This window comes from Hypanus sabinus, chromosome 5 (assembly GCF_030144855.1).
Source record: "Hypanus sabinus isolate sHypSab1 chromosome 5, sHypSab1.hap1, whole genome shotgun sequence".
Taxonomy (NCBI): Eukaryota; Metazoa; Chordata; class Chondrichthyes; order Myliobatiformes; family Dasyatidae; genus Hypanus; species Hypanus sabinus.
This window is the reverse complement of record NC_082710.1, coordinates 43,191,716-43,206,824: the sequence shown is the minus strand read 5'-3', so window position 1 is coordinate 43,206,824 and position 15,109 is coordinate 43,191,716. Positions and strand designations below refer to the sequence as shown.

General features: G+C 42.7%; 1 long non-coding RNA gene across 1 annotated transcript in view; it reads left to right on the top strand.

Annotated features, from left to right (window-relative positions):
* LOC132393678 (uncharacterized) overlaps positions 1-13,791 on the top strand; it is a 37,740-nt gene extending 23,949 nt beyond the window's left edge. The window contains exon 3 of the long non-coding RNA XR_009512032.1: positions 13,552-13,791. This is a non-coding gene — a long non-coding RNA (uncharacterized LOC132393678). The remainder of the gene's footprint in view (positions 1-13,551) is intronic.
* The last annotated feature ends 1,318 nt before the right edge of the window (positions 13,792-15,109 follow it).

Genomic DNA, 15,109 nt, shown 5'->3' with positions numbered 1-15,109 from the left:
GGCATTAGTAATGACTTTTCAAGAATCACTAGATTCTGGAATGGTTCCTGAGAAATGGGAAATTGCAAATGTCATTCCACACTTTAAGAAAGGAGGGAGGCAGAAGAAAGGAAACTATAGGCCAGTTAGCCTGATTTCAGTGGTTAGAAAGATGTTGGATTCTATTATTAAGGATGAACTTTCGGGGTACTTGGAGACACATGATAAGATAGGCCAAAGTCAGCAATGGTTTCCTAAAGAGGGAATCTTGCCTGACAAATCTGTTGGAACTCTTTCAGGGAATAACAAAAGAGACACAGTAGATAGACAATAGACAATAGACAATAGGTGCAGAAGTAGACCATTCGGCCCCTCGAGTCTGCACCGCCATTCTGAGATCATGGCTGATTTTGCTTATTTTGATTTCCAGAAAGCCTTTGACAAGATGCCACATATGTTGCTTAACACAATAATAGCCCATTGTATTACAGGAAAGGTACTGGCTTGAATAGAAGATTGACTGAATGGCAGGAGGCAAAGAGTGGGAATAAAGGGAAACTTTTCTGGTTGGCTGCCAGTGACAAGTAGTGTGTCACCAGGTTGGGTGTTGGGACTGCTTCTTTTCACGTGCATGTCAATAATTTTGATGAAGGAATTGATGGCTTTATGGCCAAGTTTACGGATGATATGAATGTAGGTGGCAGGGCAGATATTGTTCAGGAAGTAGGGTGTCTGCAGACAGACTTGGATAGCATTAGGGAATGGGCAAAGAAGCAGCAGATGGAATATAATGTAGGGAAGAGCATGGTCATGCACTTCGGTGGAAGAAATAAAGGCATGTATTATTTTCTAAATGGGGAGAAAATTAAAAAGAAAAACAGGTGCAGAGGGACTTGGGAGTCCTCGTACAGAGTTCCCTAAAGGTTAACTTGCAGCTTGAGTTGGTGTTAAGGAAGGCAAATGCAATGCTGGCATTCATTTCAAGATGACTGGAATATAACAGCAAGGATGTAATGCTAAGGTTTTATAAGGTGTTGGTCAGATTGCACTTGGAGTATTGAGTAGTCTTGGGCCTCTTATCTGAGAGAATGTGCTGATATTGAATGGGTTCCAGAAGAGGTTCATGAGAATGAAAGGGTTAACATATGAAGACTGTTTGATGGCTGTGGGCCTGTACTTGCTGCAGTTAAGGAAAATGAAAGGGGATCTCATTGAAACCTATCAAATATTGAAAGATCTGGACGAAGTGGGTATGGAGAGGATGCTTCCCATAGTGGGGAGTCCAGGACCAGAGGGCACAGACTCAAAATTGAGGGATGTCCATTTTGAAAGGAGGTGAGGAAAAATTTATTTAGCCAGTGGGTTGTGAATCTGTATAATTCATTGCCACAGATGGCAATGTAGGCCAAGTCATTAATTATATTTAAGGCAGAGCCTGATAGGTTCTTGATTAACCAGGGAGACAAAGGTTGCAAGGAGAAGGCAAGAGAATGGAGTTGAAAGGGATAATAAATCAGCCATGATGGAATGGCAGAGCAGATGTGATGGGCCAAATGGCCTAATTCTGCTCCTGTCTTATGGTCTTATGAACTCAGCAAGTCAGTTAGTATCTATTACTATTGTTGTTGTTCCTTTTCATGCCTCATGGCACATTAGGCGGCATTCTTTGACACTTCATTTGCATTTGTCTGTTTTTTTTTACAAGGCTAACTTGACGCCCAACCCAATACAGATAGAAAGTGTGCAAGGAGCCAGCTGGATTTGAACCGGGGATCATTGGCCTTGAAGTCAATAAACAATTGACATTTCAAGGGGAGTTTATAGTTGACCTGACTGAGGCTGTTAAGGTTATAAAAGGTTTTTTTAAAAAAATAGAATGAATATGGATTTGACTAGAATTAGAAGTCAAATATAAAACGCATGAGGGAAGTCGGGAGATTTGTTATCCAGAGTGTGGTTACAGTGTGAAACTCACTTAAGTAAGAGTGAGCTATGCTGATAGCATAGATGCAATTAAGATACATAAATAAACATGAGAGAGAAGAAAATAGAACGGCACATTGATGGGATTTTGTGAAGTGCAGTGGAAAGCGCTTTGTTTGATATTTAATTGTAACATGCACATATTGGGCTGAATGGCTATTTTCTGTGTTCCAAACAGTTTGAAGTTCTTGAAAATTTTTCTCCTTGAAGAAGTCTAGATCAATACAGGAGCCCCAAGGAACAATTGATTCAGCTTTTGGAAAACTGGATGGTGGCTCTCAGAGAAATGAGGTAAGTATCAAGCTCCAAGCTCCAAATACAAGGAGCTGATATAACTCAAGCCGACTTTATTGCAGCAAAACTTGGACAAAGTTTGCCTGCCGCATAATAATACCATGACACCATAACAATTCAGAGCTGTTTTCAGGGGCTACTAGAGGTGAAAATCACCAACATTGGATTTCCTGACATCCCGATTACTGATTCATGACTATGTGGCTGACAAGGGAAGTTAAAGCTAATGTAAAAAAAACCAAAAGAGAGGGCATACAACAAAGCAAAAATTAGCAGGAAGATGGAGGATTGGAAAGCTTTAAAAAACCTACAGAGAGCAACGAAAAGAAACATTAGAAAGGTGAAGATGAAATATGAAAGCAAGCTAGCAAACAATATCAAAGTGGATAGTAAAAACTTTTATAAGTATGTAAAATATAAAAGAAAGATGAGAGTGGATATAGGACTGCTAGAAAATGAGGCTGGAGAAATAATAACGTGGGACAAGGAGATGGCAGATGAACTAAATGAATATTTTGCAACAGCCTTCACTGTGGAAGACACTAGCAGTGTGCCAGATGTTGTAATGTGTGAAGGAAGAGAAGTGAGTGCAGTTACTATTATAAGGGAGAAGGTGCTCAAAATGCTGAAAGATCTAAGGGTACATAAGTCACCCGGACCGGATGAACTACACCCTAGGGTTCTGAAAGAGATAGTGTTAGAGACTGTGGAGGCATTAGTAATGATCTTTCAAAAATCATTGGACTCTGGCATGATGCCCAAGGACTGGAAAATTGTAAATGTTCCTCCACTTTTTAAGAAAGGAGGAAGGCAGCAGAAAATAAATTATAGACCAGTTAGCCTGGCCTCAACCATTGGGAAGATGTTGGAGTCAGTTGTTAAGGATGAACTGATGCTGTACTTGGTGTCACAGGACAAGGTAGGACAAAGTCAGCATGGTTTCCTTAAGGGAAAATCATGCCAGACTAACCTGTTGGAATTCTTTAAGGAGATTACGAGTAGAATAGATAAAAGGGGATACAGTGGATGTGGTATATTTGAACTTTCAGAAGGTCTTTGACAAGGTGTCACACATGAGGCTACTTCCCAAGTTAAGAACTCATGGTATTACAAGAAAGTTACAAACAAGGTTAGAGCATTGGCTGATTGGTAGCAGGCAGCAAGTGGGAATAAAAGGATCTTTGTCTGGTTGGCTGCCACTGACGAGTGGTGTTCTGCAGGGGTCGTTGTTGGGACCACTTCTTTTTATGCTGTATATCAATGATTTAGATGATGGAATAGATGGCTTTGTTGCCAAGTTTGCAGATGTTATGAAGATTGGTGGAGGAACAGGTAATGTTGAGGAAACAGAAAGACTTCAGAAGGACTTGGACAGATTAGGAGAATGACCATGCACTTTGGAGAGGGTCCAGAAGAGGTTCACAAGAATGATTCCAGGAATGAAAGGGTTAACATACAAGGAACGTTTGATGGCTCTGGGTCTGTACTTGCTGGAACTTAGAAGGATGAGGGGGGATCTCATTGAAGCCTTTTGAATGTTGAAAAATCTGAACAGAGTAGATGTGGAAAGGATGTTTCCCATTGTGGGAGAGCCAGAGGATGTGGAATATTTTGCCACATGCAGCTGTGGAGGCTGGGTCATGGGTATATTTAAGGCAGAGATTGATTGGCTCTTGTTTGGACCTGGCATCAAAGGTTACAGTGAGAAGGCCAGGAGCTGGGGTTGAGGAGGGAAAAAAAAGGATCAACCATGATTGAATGGTGGAGCAGACTCGGTGCAACAAATGGCCTAATTCTGCTCCTATGTCTTATGGTCTTAAGTCATGAAAGGAACGACATAGGATCGGAAGGTGTAGAGTCTCTATGGGTTGAGTTAAGAAATGGCAAGGGTAATAGGATCCTAATGGCAGCTGTATACAGGCCTCCAAACAGCAGCTGGGATATGGATTACAAATTACAGCAGGAGATAGAAAAGGCATGTCAGAAGGGTAAGGTCATGGTAATCATTGGGGATTTTCACATGAAAGTGGATTGGGAAAACCAGGCCAGCGCTGGACCTCAAGAGAGAGAATTTGTAGAATGTTTAAGGGATGGCTTTTTAGAATAGCTTGTTGTTGAGCCCACTAGGGGATTGGCTGTGCTAGATTGGGTGTTGTACAATAATCTGGAGGGGATAAGAGAGCTTAAGGTTAAGGAACGCTTAGGGAACAATGAGCACAATATGATCGAGTTCACTTTGAAATTTGAGAAGAAGAAACTAGTTCCAATGTGTCAATATTTCAGTGGAATAAAGGAAATTACAATGGCATGAGAGAGGAACTCGCCAAGGTTGACTGGAAAGGGATACTAGCAAGAAGGACAGCAGAGCAGCAATGGATGAAGTTTCTGTGAAAAATGAGGGAAGTGCAGGACAGATATATTCCAATTAAGAAGACATTTTTGAATGGAAGAAGGAGACTACCGTGACTGACAGTGAAGTCAGAACCAAAGTAAAAGCAAAAGAGAGGACATACAAGGAAGCCAAAGTTAGTGGGAAAATAGAGGATTGGGGAGCTTTCAAAAACTTGAGAAGGAAACTAAGAAGGTCATTAAGAAGGAAAAAATGAATTATGAAAGGAAGCTGGTGACTAATATCAAAGAAGATACTGAAAGCTTTTTTTAAGTATAAAAAGAGTAAAAGAGAGTTGAGGGTAGATATAAGACCAGTAGAAAATGACGCTGGAGATATTGTAATGAGAGACACAGAGATGGCAGAGGAACTGAATACGTATTTTGCATTAGTCTTCTCAGTGGAAGACGTCTGCGGTATACCGGATATTCAAGAGTGTCAGGGAAGTGAAGTATGTACTGTGAAAATTACGACTGAGAAGGTGCTCTGGAAGTTTAATGGTCTGAGGGTGGATAAATCTCCTGGACCTGATAGAATGCACCCACAGGCTCTGAAGGAAGTAGCTGGAGAGATTGCAGAGTCATTAACAATGATCTTTTAAGAATCGATAGACTCTTCCATTGTACCAGATGAATGGAAAATTGCAAATGTTACTCCACTATTTAAGAAGGGTGGGAGGCAGCAGAAAGGAAGCTATAGACCTGTTAGCCTGACATCAGTGATTGGGAAGTTGTTGGAATCGGTTGTTAGGGATGAGATTACGGAGTACCTGGAGGCACATGACAAGATAGGGCAAAGCCAGCATGGTTTCCTCAGAGGAAAATCCTGCCTGACTAACCTACTGCAATTTTTTGAGGAAATTACTAGCAGGGTAGACAAAGGAGATGCAGTACACGTGGTGTACTTGGATTTTCAGAAGGCCTTTGACAAGGTGCCACACATGAGGCTGCTTAGCAAGATAAGAGCCTATGAAATTACAGGGAAGTTACTAGCATGGGTGGAGCATTGACTGATCGGAAGAACACAGAGAGTGGGAATAAAGGGATCCTATTCTGGCTGCCTGCCAGTTACCAGTGGAGTTCCACAGGGTCGGTGTTGGAACTGCTGCTTTGTGTGATGTATTCAATGATTTGGACTACGGGATTAATGGATTTGTGGCTAAGTTTGCCAATGATACAAATATAGGTGGAGGAGTGGGTAGTGTTGAGGAAACAGAGAACCTGCAGAGAGACTTAGATAGTTTAGCCGAATGAGAAAAGAAGTGGCAAATGAAATACAATGTTGGAAAGTGTATGGTCATGCACTTTGGTGAAAGAAATAAAGGGGAAGACTATCAGTTAGATGGGGAGATAATTCAAAATGCAGAGATGCAAAGGGACTAGGGATTCCTTGTGCAGGATACCCTAAAGGTTAACCTCCAGGTTGAGTCAGTGGTAAAGAAGGCGAATGCAATGTTGGCATTCATTTTTAGACGTATAGAATATAGGAGCAGGGATGTGATGTTGAGGCTCTATAAGACACGCGTGAGACCACACTTGGAATATTGTGTGCCATTTTGGGCTCCTTATTTTAGAAAGGAAATACTGACATTGGAGAGGGTTCAGAGAAGATTCACGAGAATGATTCCAGGAATGAAAGGGTTACTGTATGAGGAACATCTGGCAGCTCTTGGGCTGTATTCCTCGGAGTTCAGGAGAATGAGGGGGAAATCTCATAGAAATATTCCGAATGTTAAAAGGCCTGAACAGATTGGATATGGCAAAGTTATTTCCCATGATAGGGGAGTCCAGAACAAGAGGGCATGACTTCAGGACTGAAGGGTGTCCTTTTAGAACTGAGATGCGGAGAAATTACTTTAGTCAGAGGGTGGTAAATCTGTGAAATTTGTTGCTATGAGTGGCTGTGGACGCCAAGTCACTGGGTGCAGTTAAGGCAGAGATAGATAGGTTCTTGATTAGCCAGGGCATCAAAGGGTATGGGGAGAAGGCAGGGGGTGGGGATGACTGGAAGAATTGGATCTGCCCATGATTGAATGGCAAAGCAGATTAAATGGGCTGAATGGCCTATTTCTGCTCCTATACCTTATGGTATAATGGTCTTATGTGAAGGAAGACTGATCAACAAATACCCCCCAAAAAAGTGTGCGGCCAATTGTTCGGGGGGAGGGGGAGGTGGGGGTGTGGAGAGTAAAAGCAAAGCTTCATAACAAGTGTGAAACAAAGCTGGAGTCTGTGAGTGGGACTTGGGTCATAGAGGGATCCAGCATAGAAACAGGCCCTTCAGTCCATTGTTTCAACCCTGGCAATCGTGCTCCTCAATGCTTATCCCTGAATCAAAATCAAGTTCATTATCTCTGGTATATGTTGTGTAATTTGTGGTTTTGTGATAGTAGTACAGTGCAAGACATAAAAATTATTATGTTACAATTAAAAAAATAAATATTGCAAAAGAGGAATAGTGAGAAAGTGTTCATGGTTCATGGACCATTCATAAATCTGATGGCAGAGAGGAAGAAACTGCTCCTAAAAATTGAGTGTGGGTCCTGTATCTTCTCCCTACTGGTTGAAATGAGATGATGGCATGTCCCAGGTAGTGCGAGGGTCCTTAGTGATGGATGTCACCTTCTTGAGGCACTGCTTTTGGAAGATGTCCTCAATAGCGGGAAGGCTTGTGCTCATGATGGAGAGGCTGAGTCTTCAAATGCTTGCAGCCTCTTTCGTTCCTGTGCATTCGAGACTCCATGTGAGGTGGTGATGCAAATATTTGGAATGCTCTTTACAGTGTGTCTATTGGAGATTTTACAGTACGCCCTTACGCCTGCGCTTTCTGAAGATAAGAATGCTCCATAAAAGGTTATTTTAAAGGCACCTCTTGCATGAGGCCTATTCCACTTCTGTCACTAAACGCAAACCGCAACAGGGGAATCCTGGAGACATCCAAAATTCATCATTCATGCAGGAGATGTTTATTCCATGCAAAAAATTAAACTTGGTGTTCATTGAATATCTCACTGCAGAAAATTGAATGGTATCTGATTTTAAAGGATAAGTACATGGATTGGCTGCAGCAGATCCATGGATAGCATGACTCAAGAAATAAAGAAAGAACATCAAAGAAATAAAGAGAAAAATACATCTTCCAGTGAGAAAGTAGGTTGTCATTTCAGCCTGGAGTAGGTGATGTCATCGAAAATGTTGCCATTGAAGTTAATGTTCATGTGGTGATGTTACTGAAACGTGAGAATTGAAATAATTCAATGAACAGTGGATTTTACATGCATTTGTACCATTCTAAAGTACACAGTCCTTTTACAGATTAATGTCAAATGCTGAGAAGGCTCAGCCATTGTTAAATGCCTTTTCTGCTGCTGAGTTCACAGCTGACATAACGTGTTTATTTAATTGGAATCCAACATCCAATTTGAATTTCATGCTTCCTTCAATACTCAGCTCATGATTAAAGACTGCTTGACGTTGTTTCATGTAGCAGGTACATCCAAGTTGATAATTTACCCTTAGTTTTCATTGATATGTGATCCATCTGCGTACTACTCGTATCAGACATAGGAGATGATGAGCTTGTCTCTTGTTATTATGTCACATATTATATAGAGTACAACAGCAAAACTTCATCATTCAGGCATGAACATTGGCCAGGAAGGGGACAAATGTTAAATCTGACTTGTCAGTTTTGTTTATTGATAATTAAATGTACATTAAAAATGACATTTCTCACTTTATTTGATTTGCAGTTTAATATAAAGACGTTAGTACTTTTAGATTTTGAAATTAATTCTTCTGCTGTGCATTTCATTATTTTAAATTCTAATTTATTCCCCTTTTGTGGTCACATATGTTGTTACAATTCCGTGCTGGATCTTATTAATTGTTGAGGCTTTGCAGTGCAGTCTTAGGGTATTCTAACATCAGTTGATTGTTACTACTTTACGATTGATGTTAAATTAAGAGTATTTCTAGTCCAGCTGTAGGTGGTGGATGACAAGATTTTGTTGGATGCTGTGCTTCTCGTGACTCTTATCAATAGCGAAATCACAATTGAGACCTGATTCAAAACAGTAGAATTGGAAGAACCTTAATAATACTTTTTCAGTTGTATAAAGTTGTAGAATGAGAAGACCATATTGAAGTAAGTACTATGTGAACAGAAACAAATGGGGCAGCTATCACATGTAGAAGTGAGAATGTGAAAAGGGTAAGGGGTACATGTAGAAGGGGTGGGCGAGGGATAAGTGTAGCAAAATATGTAGACAGGACAAGAGAGAGGTACATCATTGGGGAAGTAAGGAGAGGTAGCTAAAATAAGGTGCCAGGCCAGACGTGGAGACCACAAGGAAAAGGGAACCTACAACCACAAGACAACGTGCTTGGCAAAATATCTTAAAGATACCTATTTCAAGTGTCCTGCAGTACGTCAGTATTAATTCTAGGTATTACACTTTAACCTTTGCTAAATTCTGAGTATCTTGCATGCTTAGCTATGCAATAGTCAATCAATTGATGAATTCGAATCGGTAACCATATTTGCGAATGTAGTACCCTGCTTTTGGGGAAAAGTATGACCTTTGTAAACCAACAAATTGGGAGTTGGCTACCCTACGCCTGAAGTGCGTGGGGCTGCGAACTCCTCTCTGAATAAAAACCGTTTCAGAGGTAGTTTTGAGTCTCTGGTGTTCTTCCTCAACTGAGCAGGTAACAGTTACAGGTTGACAGAAGCATAGCTCATATTGTACCATTTTCACGATGAAGATAGTTACCTGCCTGTTCCTTTCCTGGATCAATAAGAAGTACTTTTTTCAATTAAAAACACACATATCTATTGATGTTTACAATGTATGTATAGATAGCAATGAAAATACTGTACATCATGTGGTCAGAAGATAATAGAACATGAGGGGGGTGTTCCTTACTTTTATTAGAATGCAGCCCACTTTCTTATTTGAATTCCATGCACCTTGTTATTGCTACTCTAGGTAGAACATAGCTCTTGTTCTCACGGCCAAGGTCAGCTGCTGTCTCTCTGCTGGGTCCATCTTTGTGTGGTCAGGAATTGCTTTTACTGGGTTCGGATGTGGCCCAAGTGCGGAGTGAGAGACACTGAAACAGGTCGATAGTTCACTAACTTTAATGCGAACAGTGTTAAAGGGAAAAAAAAACACTGCGGCTGAAAAGAAAATCTAAACATTAAACCTATACTGCTAGTCTTCAGAGTCAGTTGACTCGGAAGTCCAATTTCTCAGGGAAGGCCGAAAGCAAACAGGCAACAAAGCATCGCTGTGCTCTGTCCAAGTCTCGACAAACACTACAACGTCAAGTATGGAGTTAAATACTATCACGATTGAATAATAATTAGCTGACGCTTGTGTATTCACAAGCGCAATCGCCGTATCTACTGCGCTGCTAAATCCGTGGTTGTGACAGGGCCCCCCCTCTCTAGGCGCAGCCCCTGAGACTCCACAGACCTGTGTCCTCTTGAAGTCCTGGATCAGCAACTTGACCTAGATGTCCTCCGGGATTCAAGCACGTTCTTCTGTAGACGGTTTGGGCCACTCTGCAACTGCCTGAACTTTACTAGGGTCCACTTGAACACTGGATGGGGTAAGTATAGAGCCCAAAAACGACACCTGGTCTTTAAGGAATTCACATTTTTCAGGCTTGGCGTACAAGTCATTTTCAAGAAGGGATCTTAGTACTCTTCGGACATGCTGGACATGCTCCTGATGAGAGTGGGGATAGATAAGGATGCCATCTAAATACACAAACACAAACTGGTTCAACATGTCCCTGAGCACGTCGTTAACCAAGGCTTGGAATACAGAGGATAAGGGATAAGGCTTGGCCAGACTAAAAGGCACCACCAGGTATTCGTAGTGGCCATTAAGGGTGTTGAAAGCCATTTTCCACACATCTCCTTCTCCTACGTGTATCATATTGTAAGCATTGCGCAGGTCAATTTAGGCAAATATGGCTGCTCCCTGGAGAAGTTCAAATGCAGACACCAGCAAAGGAAGAGGGCAGCGGTTCTTCACAGTGATGTTGTTCAGGGACCGATAATCGATGCAGGGATGGAGCTTGCCATCTTTCTTGCTCACAAAAAAGAAGCCCGCTCCTCCCGGCGAGGGTGACGGACGGATAAACCCCATGACCAATGCCTCCTTAATGTATTCCTCCATGGCCACCGTTTCAGGACGAGAGATGGAAAAGAGCCGGCCCTGGGGAGGACCAGTGCCAATTAGGAAGTTTATGGCACGGTCGTATGGCCAGTGTGGGGGCAGGGTGCAGGCCTTTCTTTTACTAAAAGTTTAAATGAGATCCTCATATTCAGCCGGAATCCCACATTGTTAGCTGACACAGGAGGGATTCATGGAATGGAGCTTGAGCTGGACCCAGACAGGCATGCTCGTCCCCACTCTTGGAGTACCTTCAGAGACCAATTGATCCGTGGGTAATGTCCAGATAACCAGGGGAGACCAAGTACCAGTGGCAGTTCAGGTGAATTAACCAGATAGAAAGATATTTCTTCATGATGGTTGCCTTTGAACTCCGGTTGGGTGGAAAGGCTGACCATCCAGCGCCTTGACGTTGATCTTTTCTCTCAATTCCCGAGTTGGAATTCCCTATCTTTGAACGAGAGAGATGGCCATGAGATTCCCGGCTGCACCAGAGTCGATAACCGGCTTAAGTTCCTGGGTCCGAGACCTCTACGACAAGAAAGCTGCGAGCATTACAGAATGAGGGGAAGCTGACTGAAGAGAGAACCGACCCGTTAGGATTCCCCTCCCCGCTGACGGGTATTCTCTTTCACTGGACGCCGGGAACATGCCGCCCGGAAGTGTCCTGGATCACCGCAATAGAGGCAGGAACCTGTTCTCTGGTGCTGCTCTCGCATCTCCTGAGGCGGGTGCATGCACCCCACTTGCATAGGCTCCTCTGTGTCCATGGGCTGGGTGCTGGGTGGTGAGGGAGTGGGAGAGGGCGAGGAAAGATGATGATCAGGTGAGGGAGAGGGAGAGGGCAAGGGAAGATGGTGATCTGGCAGCGCACAGGAAGTTTGAAACATTCTTCCCCTGCACCACTCAGTTACCTGGTCAGCAACTCGAATAGCCAGATTAATCAGGTCATCCAGACTGTCCTGCTCGTCCCAGACAGCGATCTCATGCTGGATCCTTGTGTTCAGTCCATGCAGGAAGGTAGTGATGAGAGATCACTCATTCCATCCTGTCTCTACTGCAAGGGTATGAAATTTGACTGTGTAGGCTCCCACCGTTCCTCTGCGTTGGCGCAGGTCCAAGCGTCAGTGGGCAGCCTCCTGACCCCGTACTGATGATGAAAAACTCTCCTTAACTCCGCCATGAAATGTTGGAACAACTGGGCTGCGGGGTATCCTTACTCCCGTAAAGAGTTGAACAGGGTGAGTTGAGGTCCGTCAAGAAGATTGACCATGTACGCCAGTTTTAGTGCATCATCACCAAAACGACTAGGCTGAGCTTGGAATCTCAGCTTGCATTGGGTAATAAAATTCCTGCAGCCATCAGGATCACCAGAATATCTGCCTGGTGGTGGAATACTCAGTTCCTGTATGGTTGTGGGAGATGGCTCTGGTCCGGGCATGGGAGTGGGAGCATCAGTAGCAGGGATTGTCGGGGCAGCAGAAAAGGAAGACCTGCGAGATGCTGGGAGTGGGACTGAGGCGGCCTGAGGCTGCTGAAATGAGCTGGCAAGACGTTAATGGCTGTCAGCTGATGCTGGCTGTTCACAGCAAGTTCGTGGATGGGGACCGTGACTGTGGAAATCGCAGACACCTGAGCCGGATTGTCTGTGGTGAGCTGTTGAACCGTTGTGGCTAGGGACGATACCTGTTCCTCCAAGTGAGACTGGGCTTGTCGGCAAGAGGTTAGCTGCCTCATTGCCTCCATAACTTCACTGAGAACAGATTCCATTGCCTGTAGCTTGTCTCCTACCTGACCAGTGAATCTCATGGCCAGCTGCCCTCTTTCTGCTGGGTCCATCATTGGACCTTTTCTTCTCCAAAAAAAAGTCCTTTTCTTCTCCAAAAAAAAGTCTCACCAATCTATTTTGTGACTGCAAGTACTTTATACCAAGAACTAGTCTCATAAACCTTGTCCACTGCCTTCATGTTCTTCTTGAATACATAGAAAGCATAGAACACGTGGCCAACTATGTTTGTGCAGAAGACAATGCCAAATTAAACTAAATCTTTCCTGATACCAGATGATCCACATCCCTCTATGCTCTGCATATTCATGTACCTATCTGAAAGCCTCTTAAATGCCACTATTGTATCACGTCCAAAGCATCTACCATTCTGTGTAAGAAAAACTTGCCCCACCCACTCCCCCCATAAATAAGTACCTGAGATGTCTGCCCTGAGAAAAAAATTTTAACTTGAGCATAAACAAGTGAGGTTGGATTAGCGTTTATGAAGGTTTAGCATAATTTTCTTGTTTTTATGCTCTCTACCTCTGTTTCTAAAGCCCAGACTGTGTAAGCACTATTAACCTTTTTCTCAACTTGTCTTGCCTCTTTTAATGGCCTAAATGTAACCAGGCCCTGTACTCATGGCATAAAGTCAGTGCATGAGCAAGTAGGTTTAAAATGTTTTAATGTCTTTGAAATAGATAAAACTGCAGGCTGTGATGAAATATAAATATAAAGCAGGCTTTTAGAAGGAACGAGGGAGGAAGTTTCAGACACATTTTAAATAGTTTTACCACTCCTCCCTTGTGACTGAAATGCTGCCAAAAGGTTGGAGGATCTGCTGACAGAAGAGACTGCAGAGGCTCAGTTCAGAATGTGTCATGCCACCTTATGTCCTGATAGAAGGTCTCAATACCGAAATGTTGACTCTCTATCCCTTTGCCTCCACAGATGCCGCCTGAACTGCTGAGATCCTCCAGCAGCTTGTTCCTTTTTTGGAAATTCTGTGCTGTTGTTTAAGAAGGAAGTGAAGAACCAAATTTTCATAGGTTAGTGAGTGGTAGTTAAAACTCTCATTTGGGAAGATGGTTACTGTGCTGTATCTCTAAATAAATAAATATTGTCAAGGACAGCATTGTAAACAAATTGCATCTTGTGGTAAACTATGTCTGGACACGCCCCTCTGCTGACTGCTCCTGTGGCTCCTCCCACAGACCCCTGTATAAAGGTGATTGGGGCATTGCTCCTCCCTCAGCCTTCAACATGGTCGTGCTCCATTTTTGCTGTTAATAAAGCCTATCGTTCACTTCCAGTCTCCTAGAGTTATTGATGGTGTATCACATCTACAAAGCATGGATTATTGAGCCACACCAGGGGACTGGCTGCTCAAGAAATATATCTTGTAAAGTGAGGTGAACATCAGATGTTGTTGTATACAAGACGTAGCATAAGGGGTGTATGTTAATAGGTCTACATCAAACTGGGCAACACTAGCTAAGTTGGACTCATTGGCCAGATAGTTGGGTGCCTCCTGTAATTAATAAAGTGGCCATTGAGTGTGTGTTTGTGGTCTTCTGCTGCTGTGGCCTATCCACTCTAAGGTTTGACATTTTGTGCATTCAGAGATGCTTTTCTTCACACCACTGTTGTACTGAGTTACTGTCACTTTCCTGTCAGCTTGAACCGCTCTGGCCATTCTCCCCTGACCTCTCTCATTAACAAGGCCCACAAAACTGGATGATTTTATTTTTTTTTTTTCACACCATTCTCTGTGAACTCTAGAGACTGTTGTGCATGACAACCCTAGATGAGCAGTTTGAGATACTCAAACCACCCAGTCTGGTCTCAACTATCATGCACTAAGCCACTTAGATCACTGTGTATATTATATATTATCAGACTGAAAATATTGAAGTAAGCAAAGTAATTGTGTACTGAAAATGATTTTTTTTTGTTTTTTGTTATGTGTGGGGAGGAGGAATTCAGTGAGTTGATGATCGTGCTACCTTTCTTTTCTTTCCTGGGTTTGTGGCTATCTGGAGAAGAAGAATTTCGGAGTTACATACTTTGATAATAAATGAACTTTGAACCTTTGTAGTGATCACCTATGATCACCTTTGTTCTTAAGAGTATAAAATCTAGATGTACTTTGAGTTTGGGTAACTCTACTGAGAATCTCTGCTTACTTTGATGAATAAAGAACTTTATATCTATCAGCTTCAGTGACTCAGATTGCAGTCACAATAGACAGCAAGCCACAGGAAGCTGTGGGTACAGAAGAACCTGATGGAATTTAATTCTGAGAAGTGTGAGTCATGCATTTGGAAGATGTTTCACTGAGGTTTTAAAAGGTAGCAAGCAAGTCAACAAGGTGGGTACACAGTCGTATGGGATGTTTTCCTTAGACACAGAGGTAAAACAGGTAGCCTATGTTGTAAGTGTATAAAGGAGTCCAAAGCTGTAGTACAACATTCCATTCCGGTCACCACAGTAAAGGAAAAATGTAAAT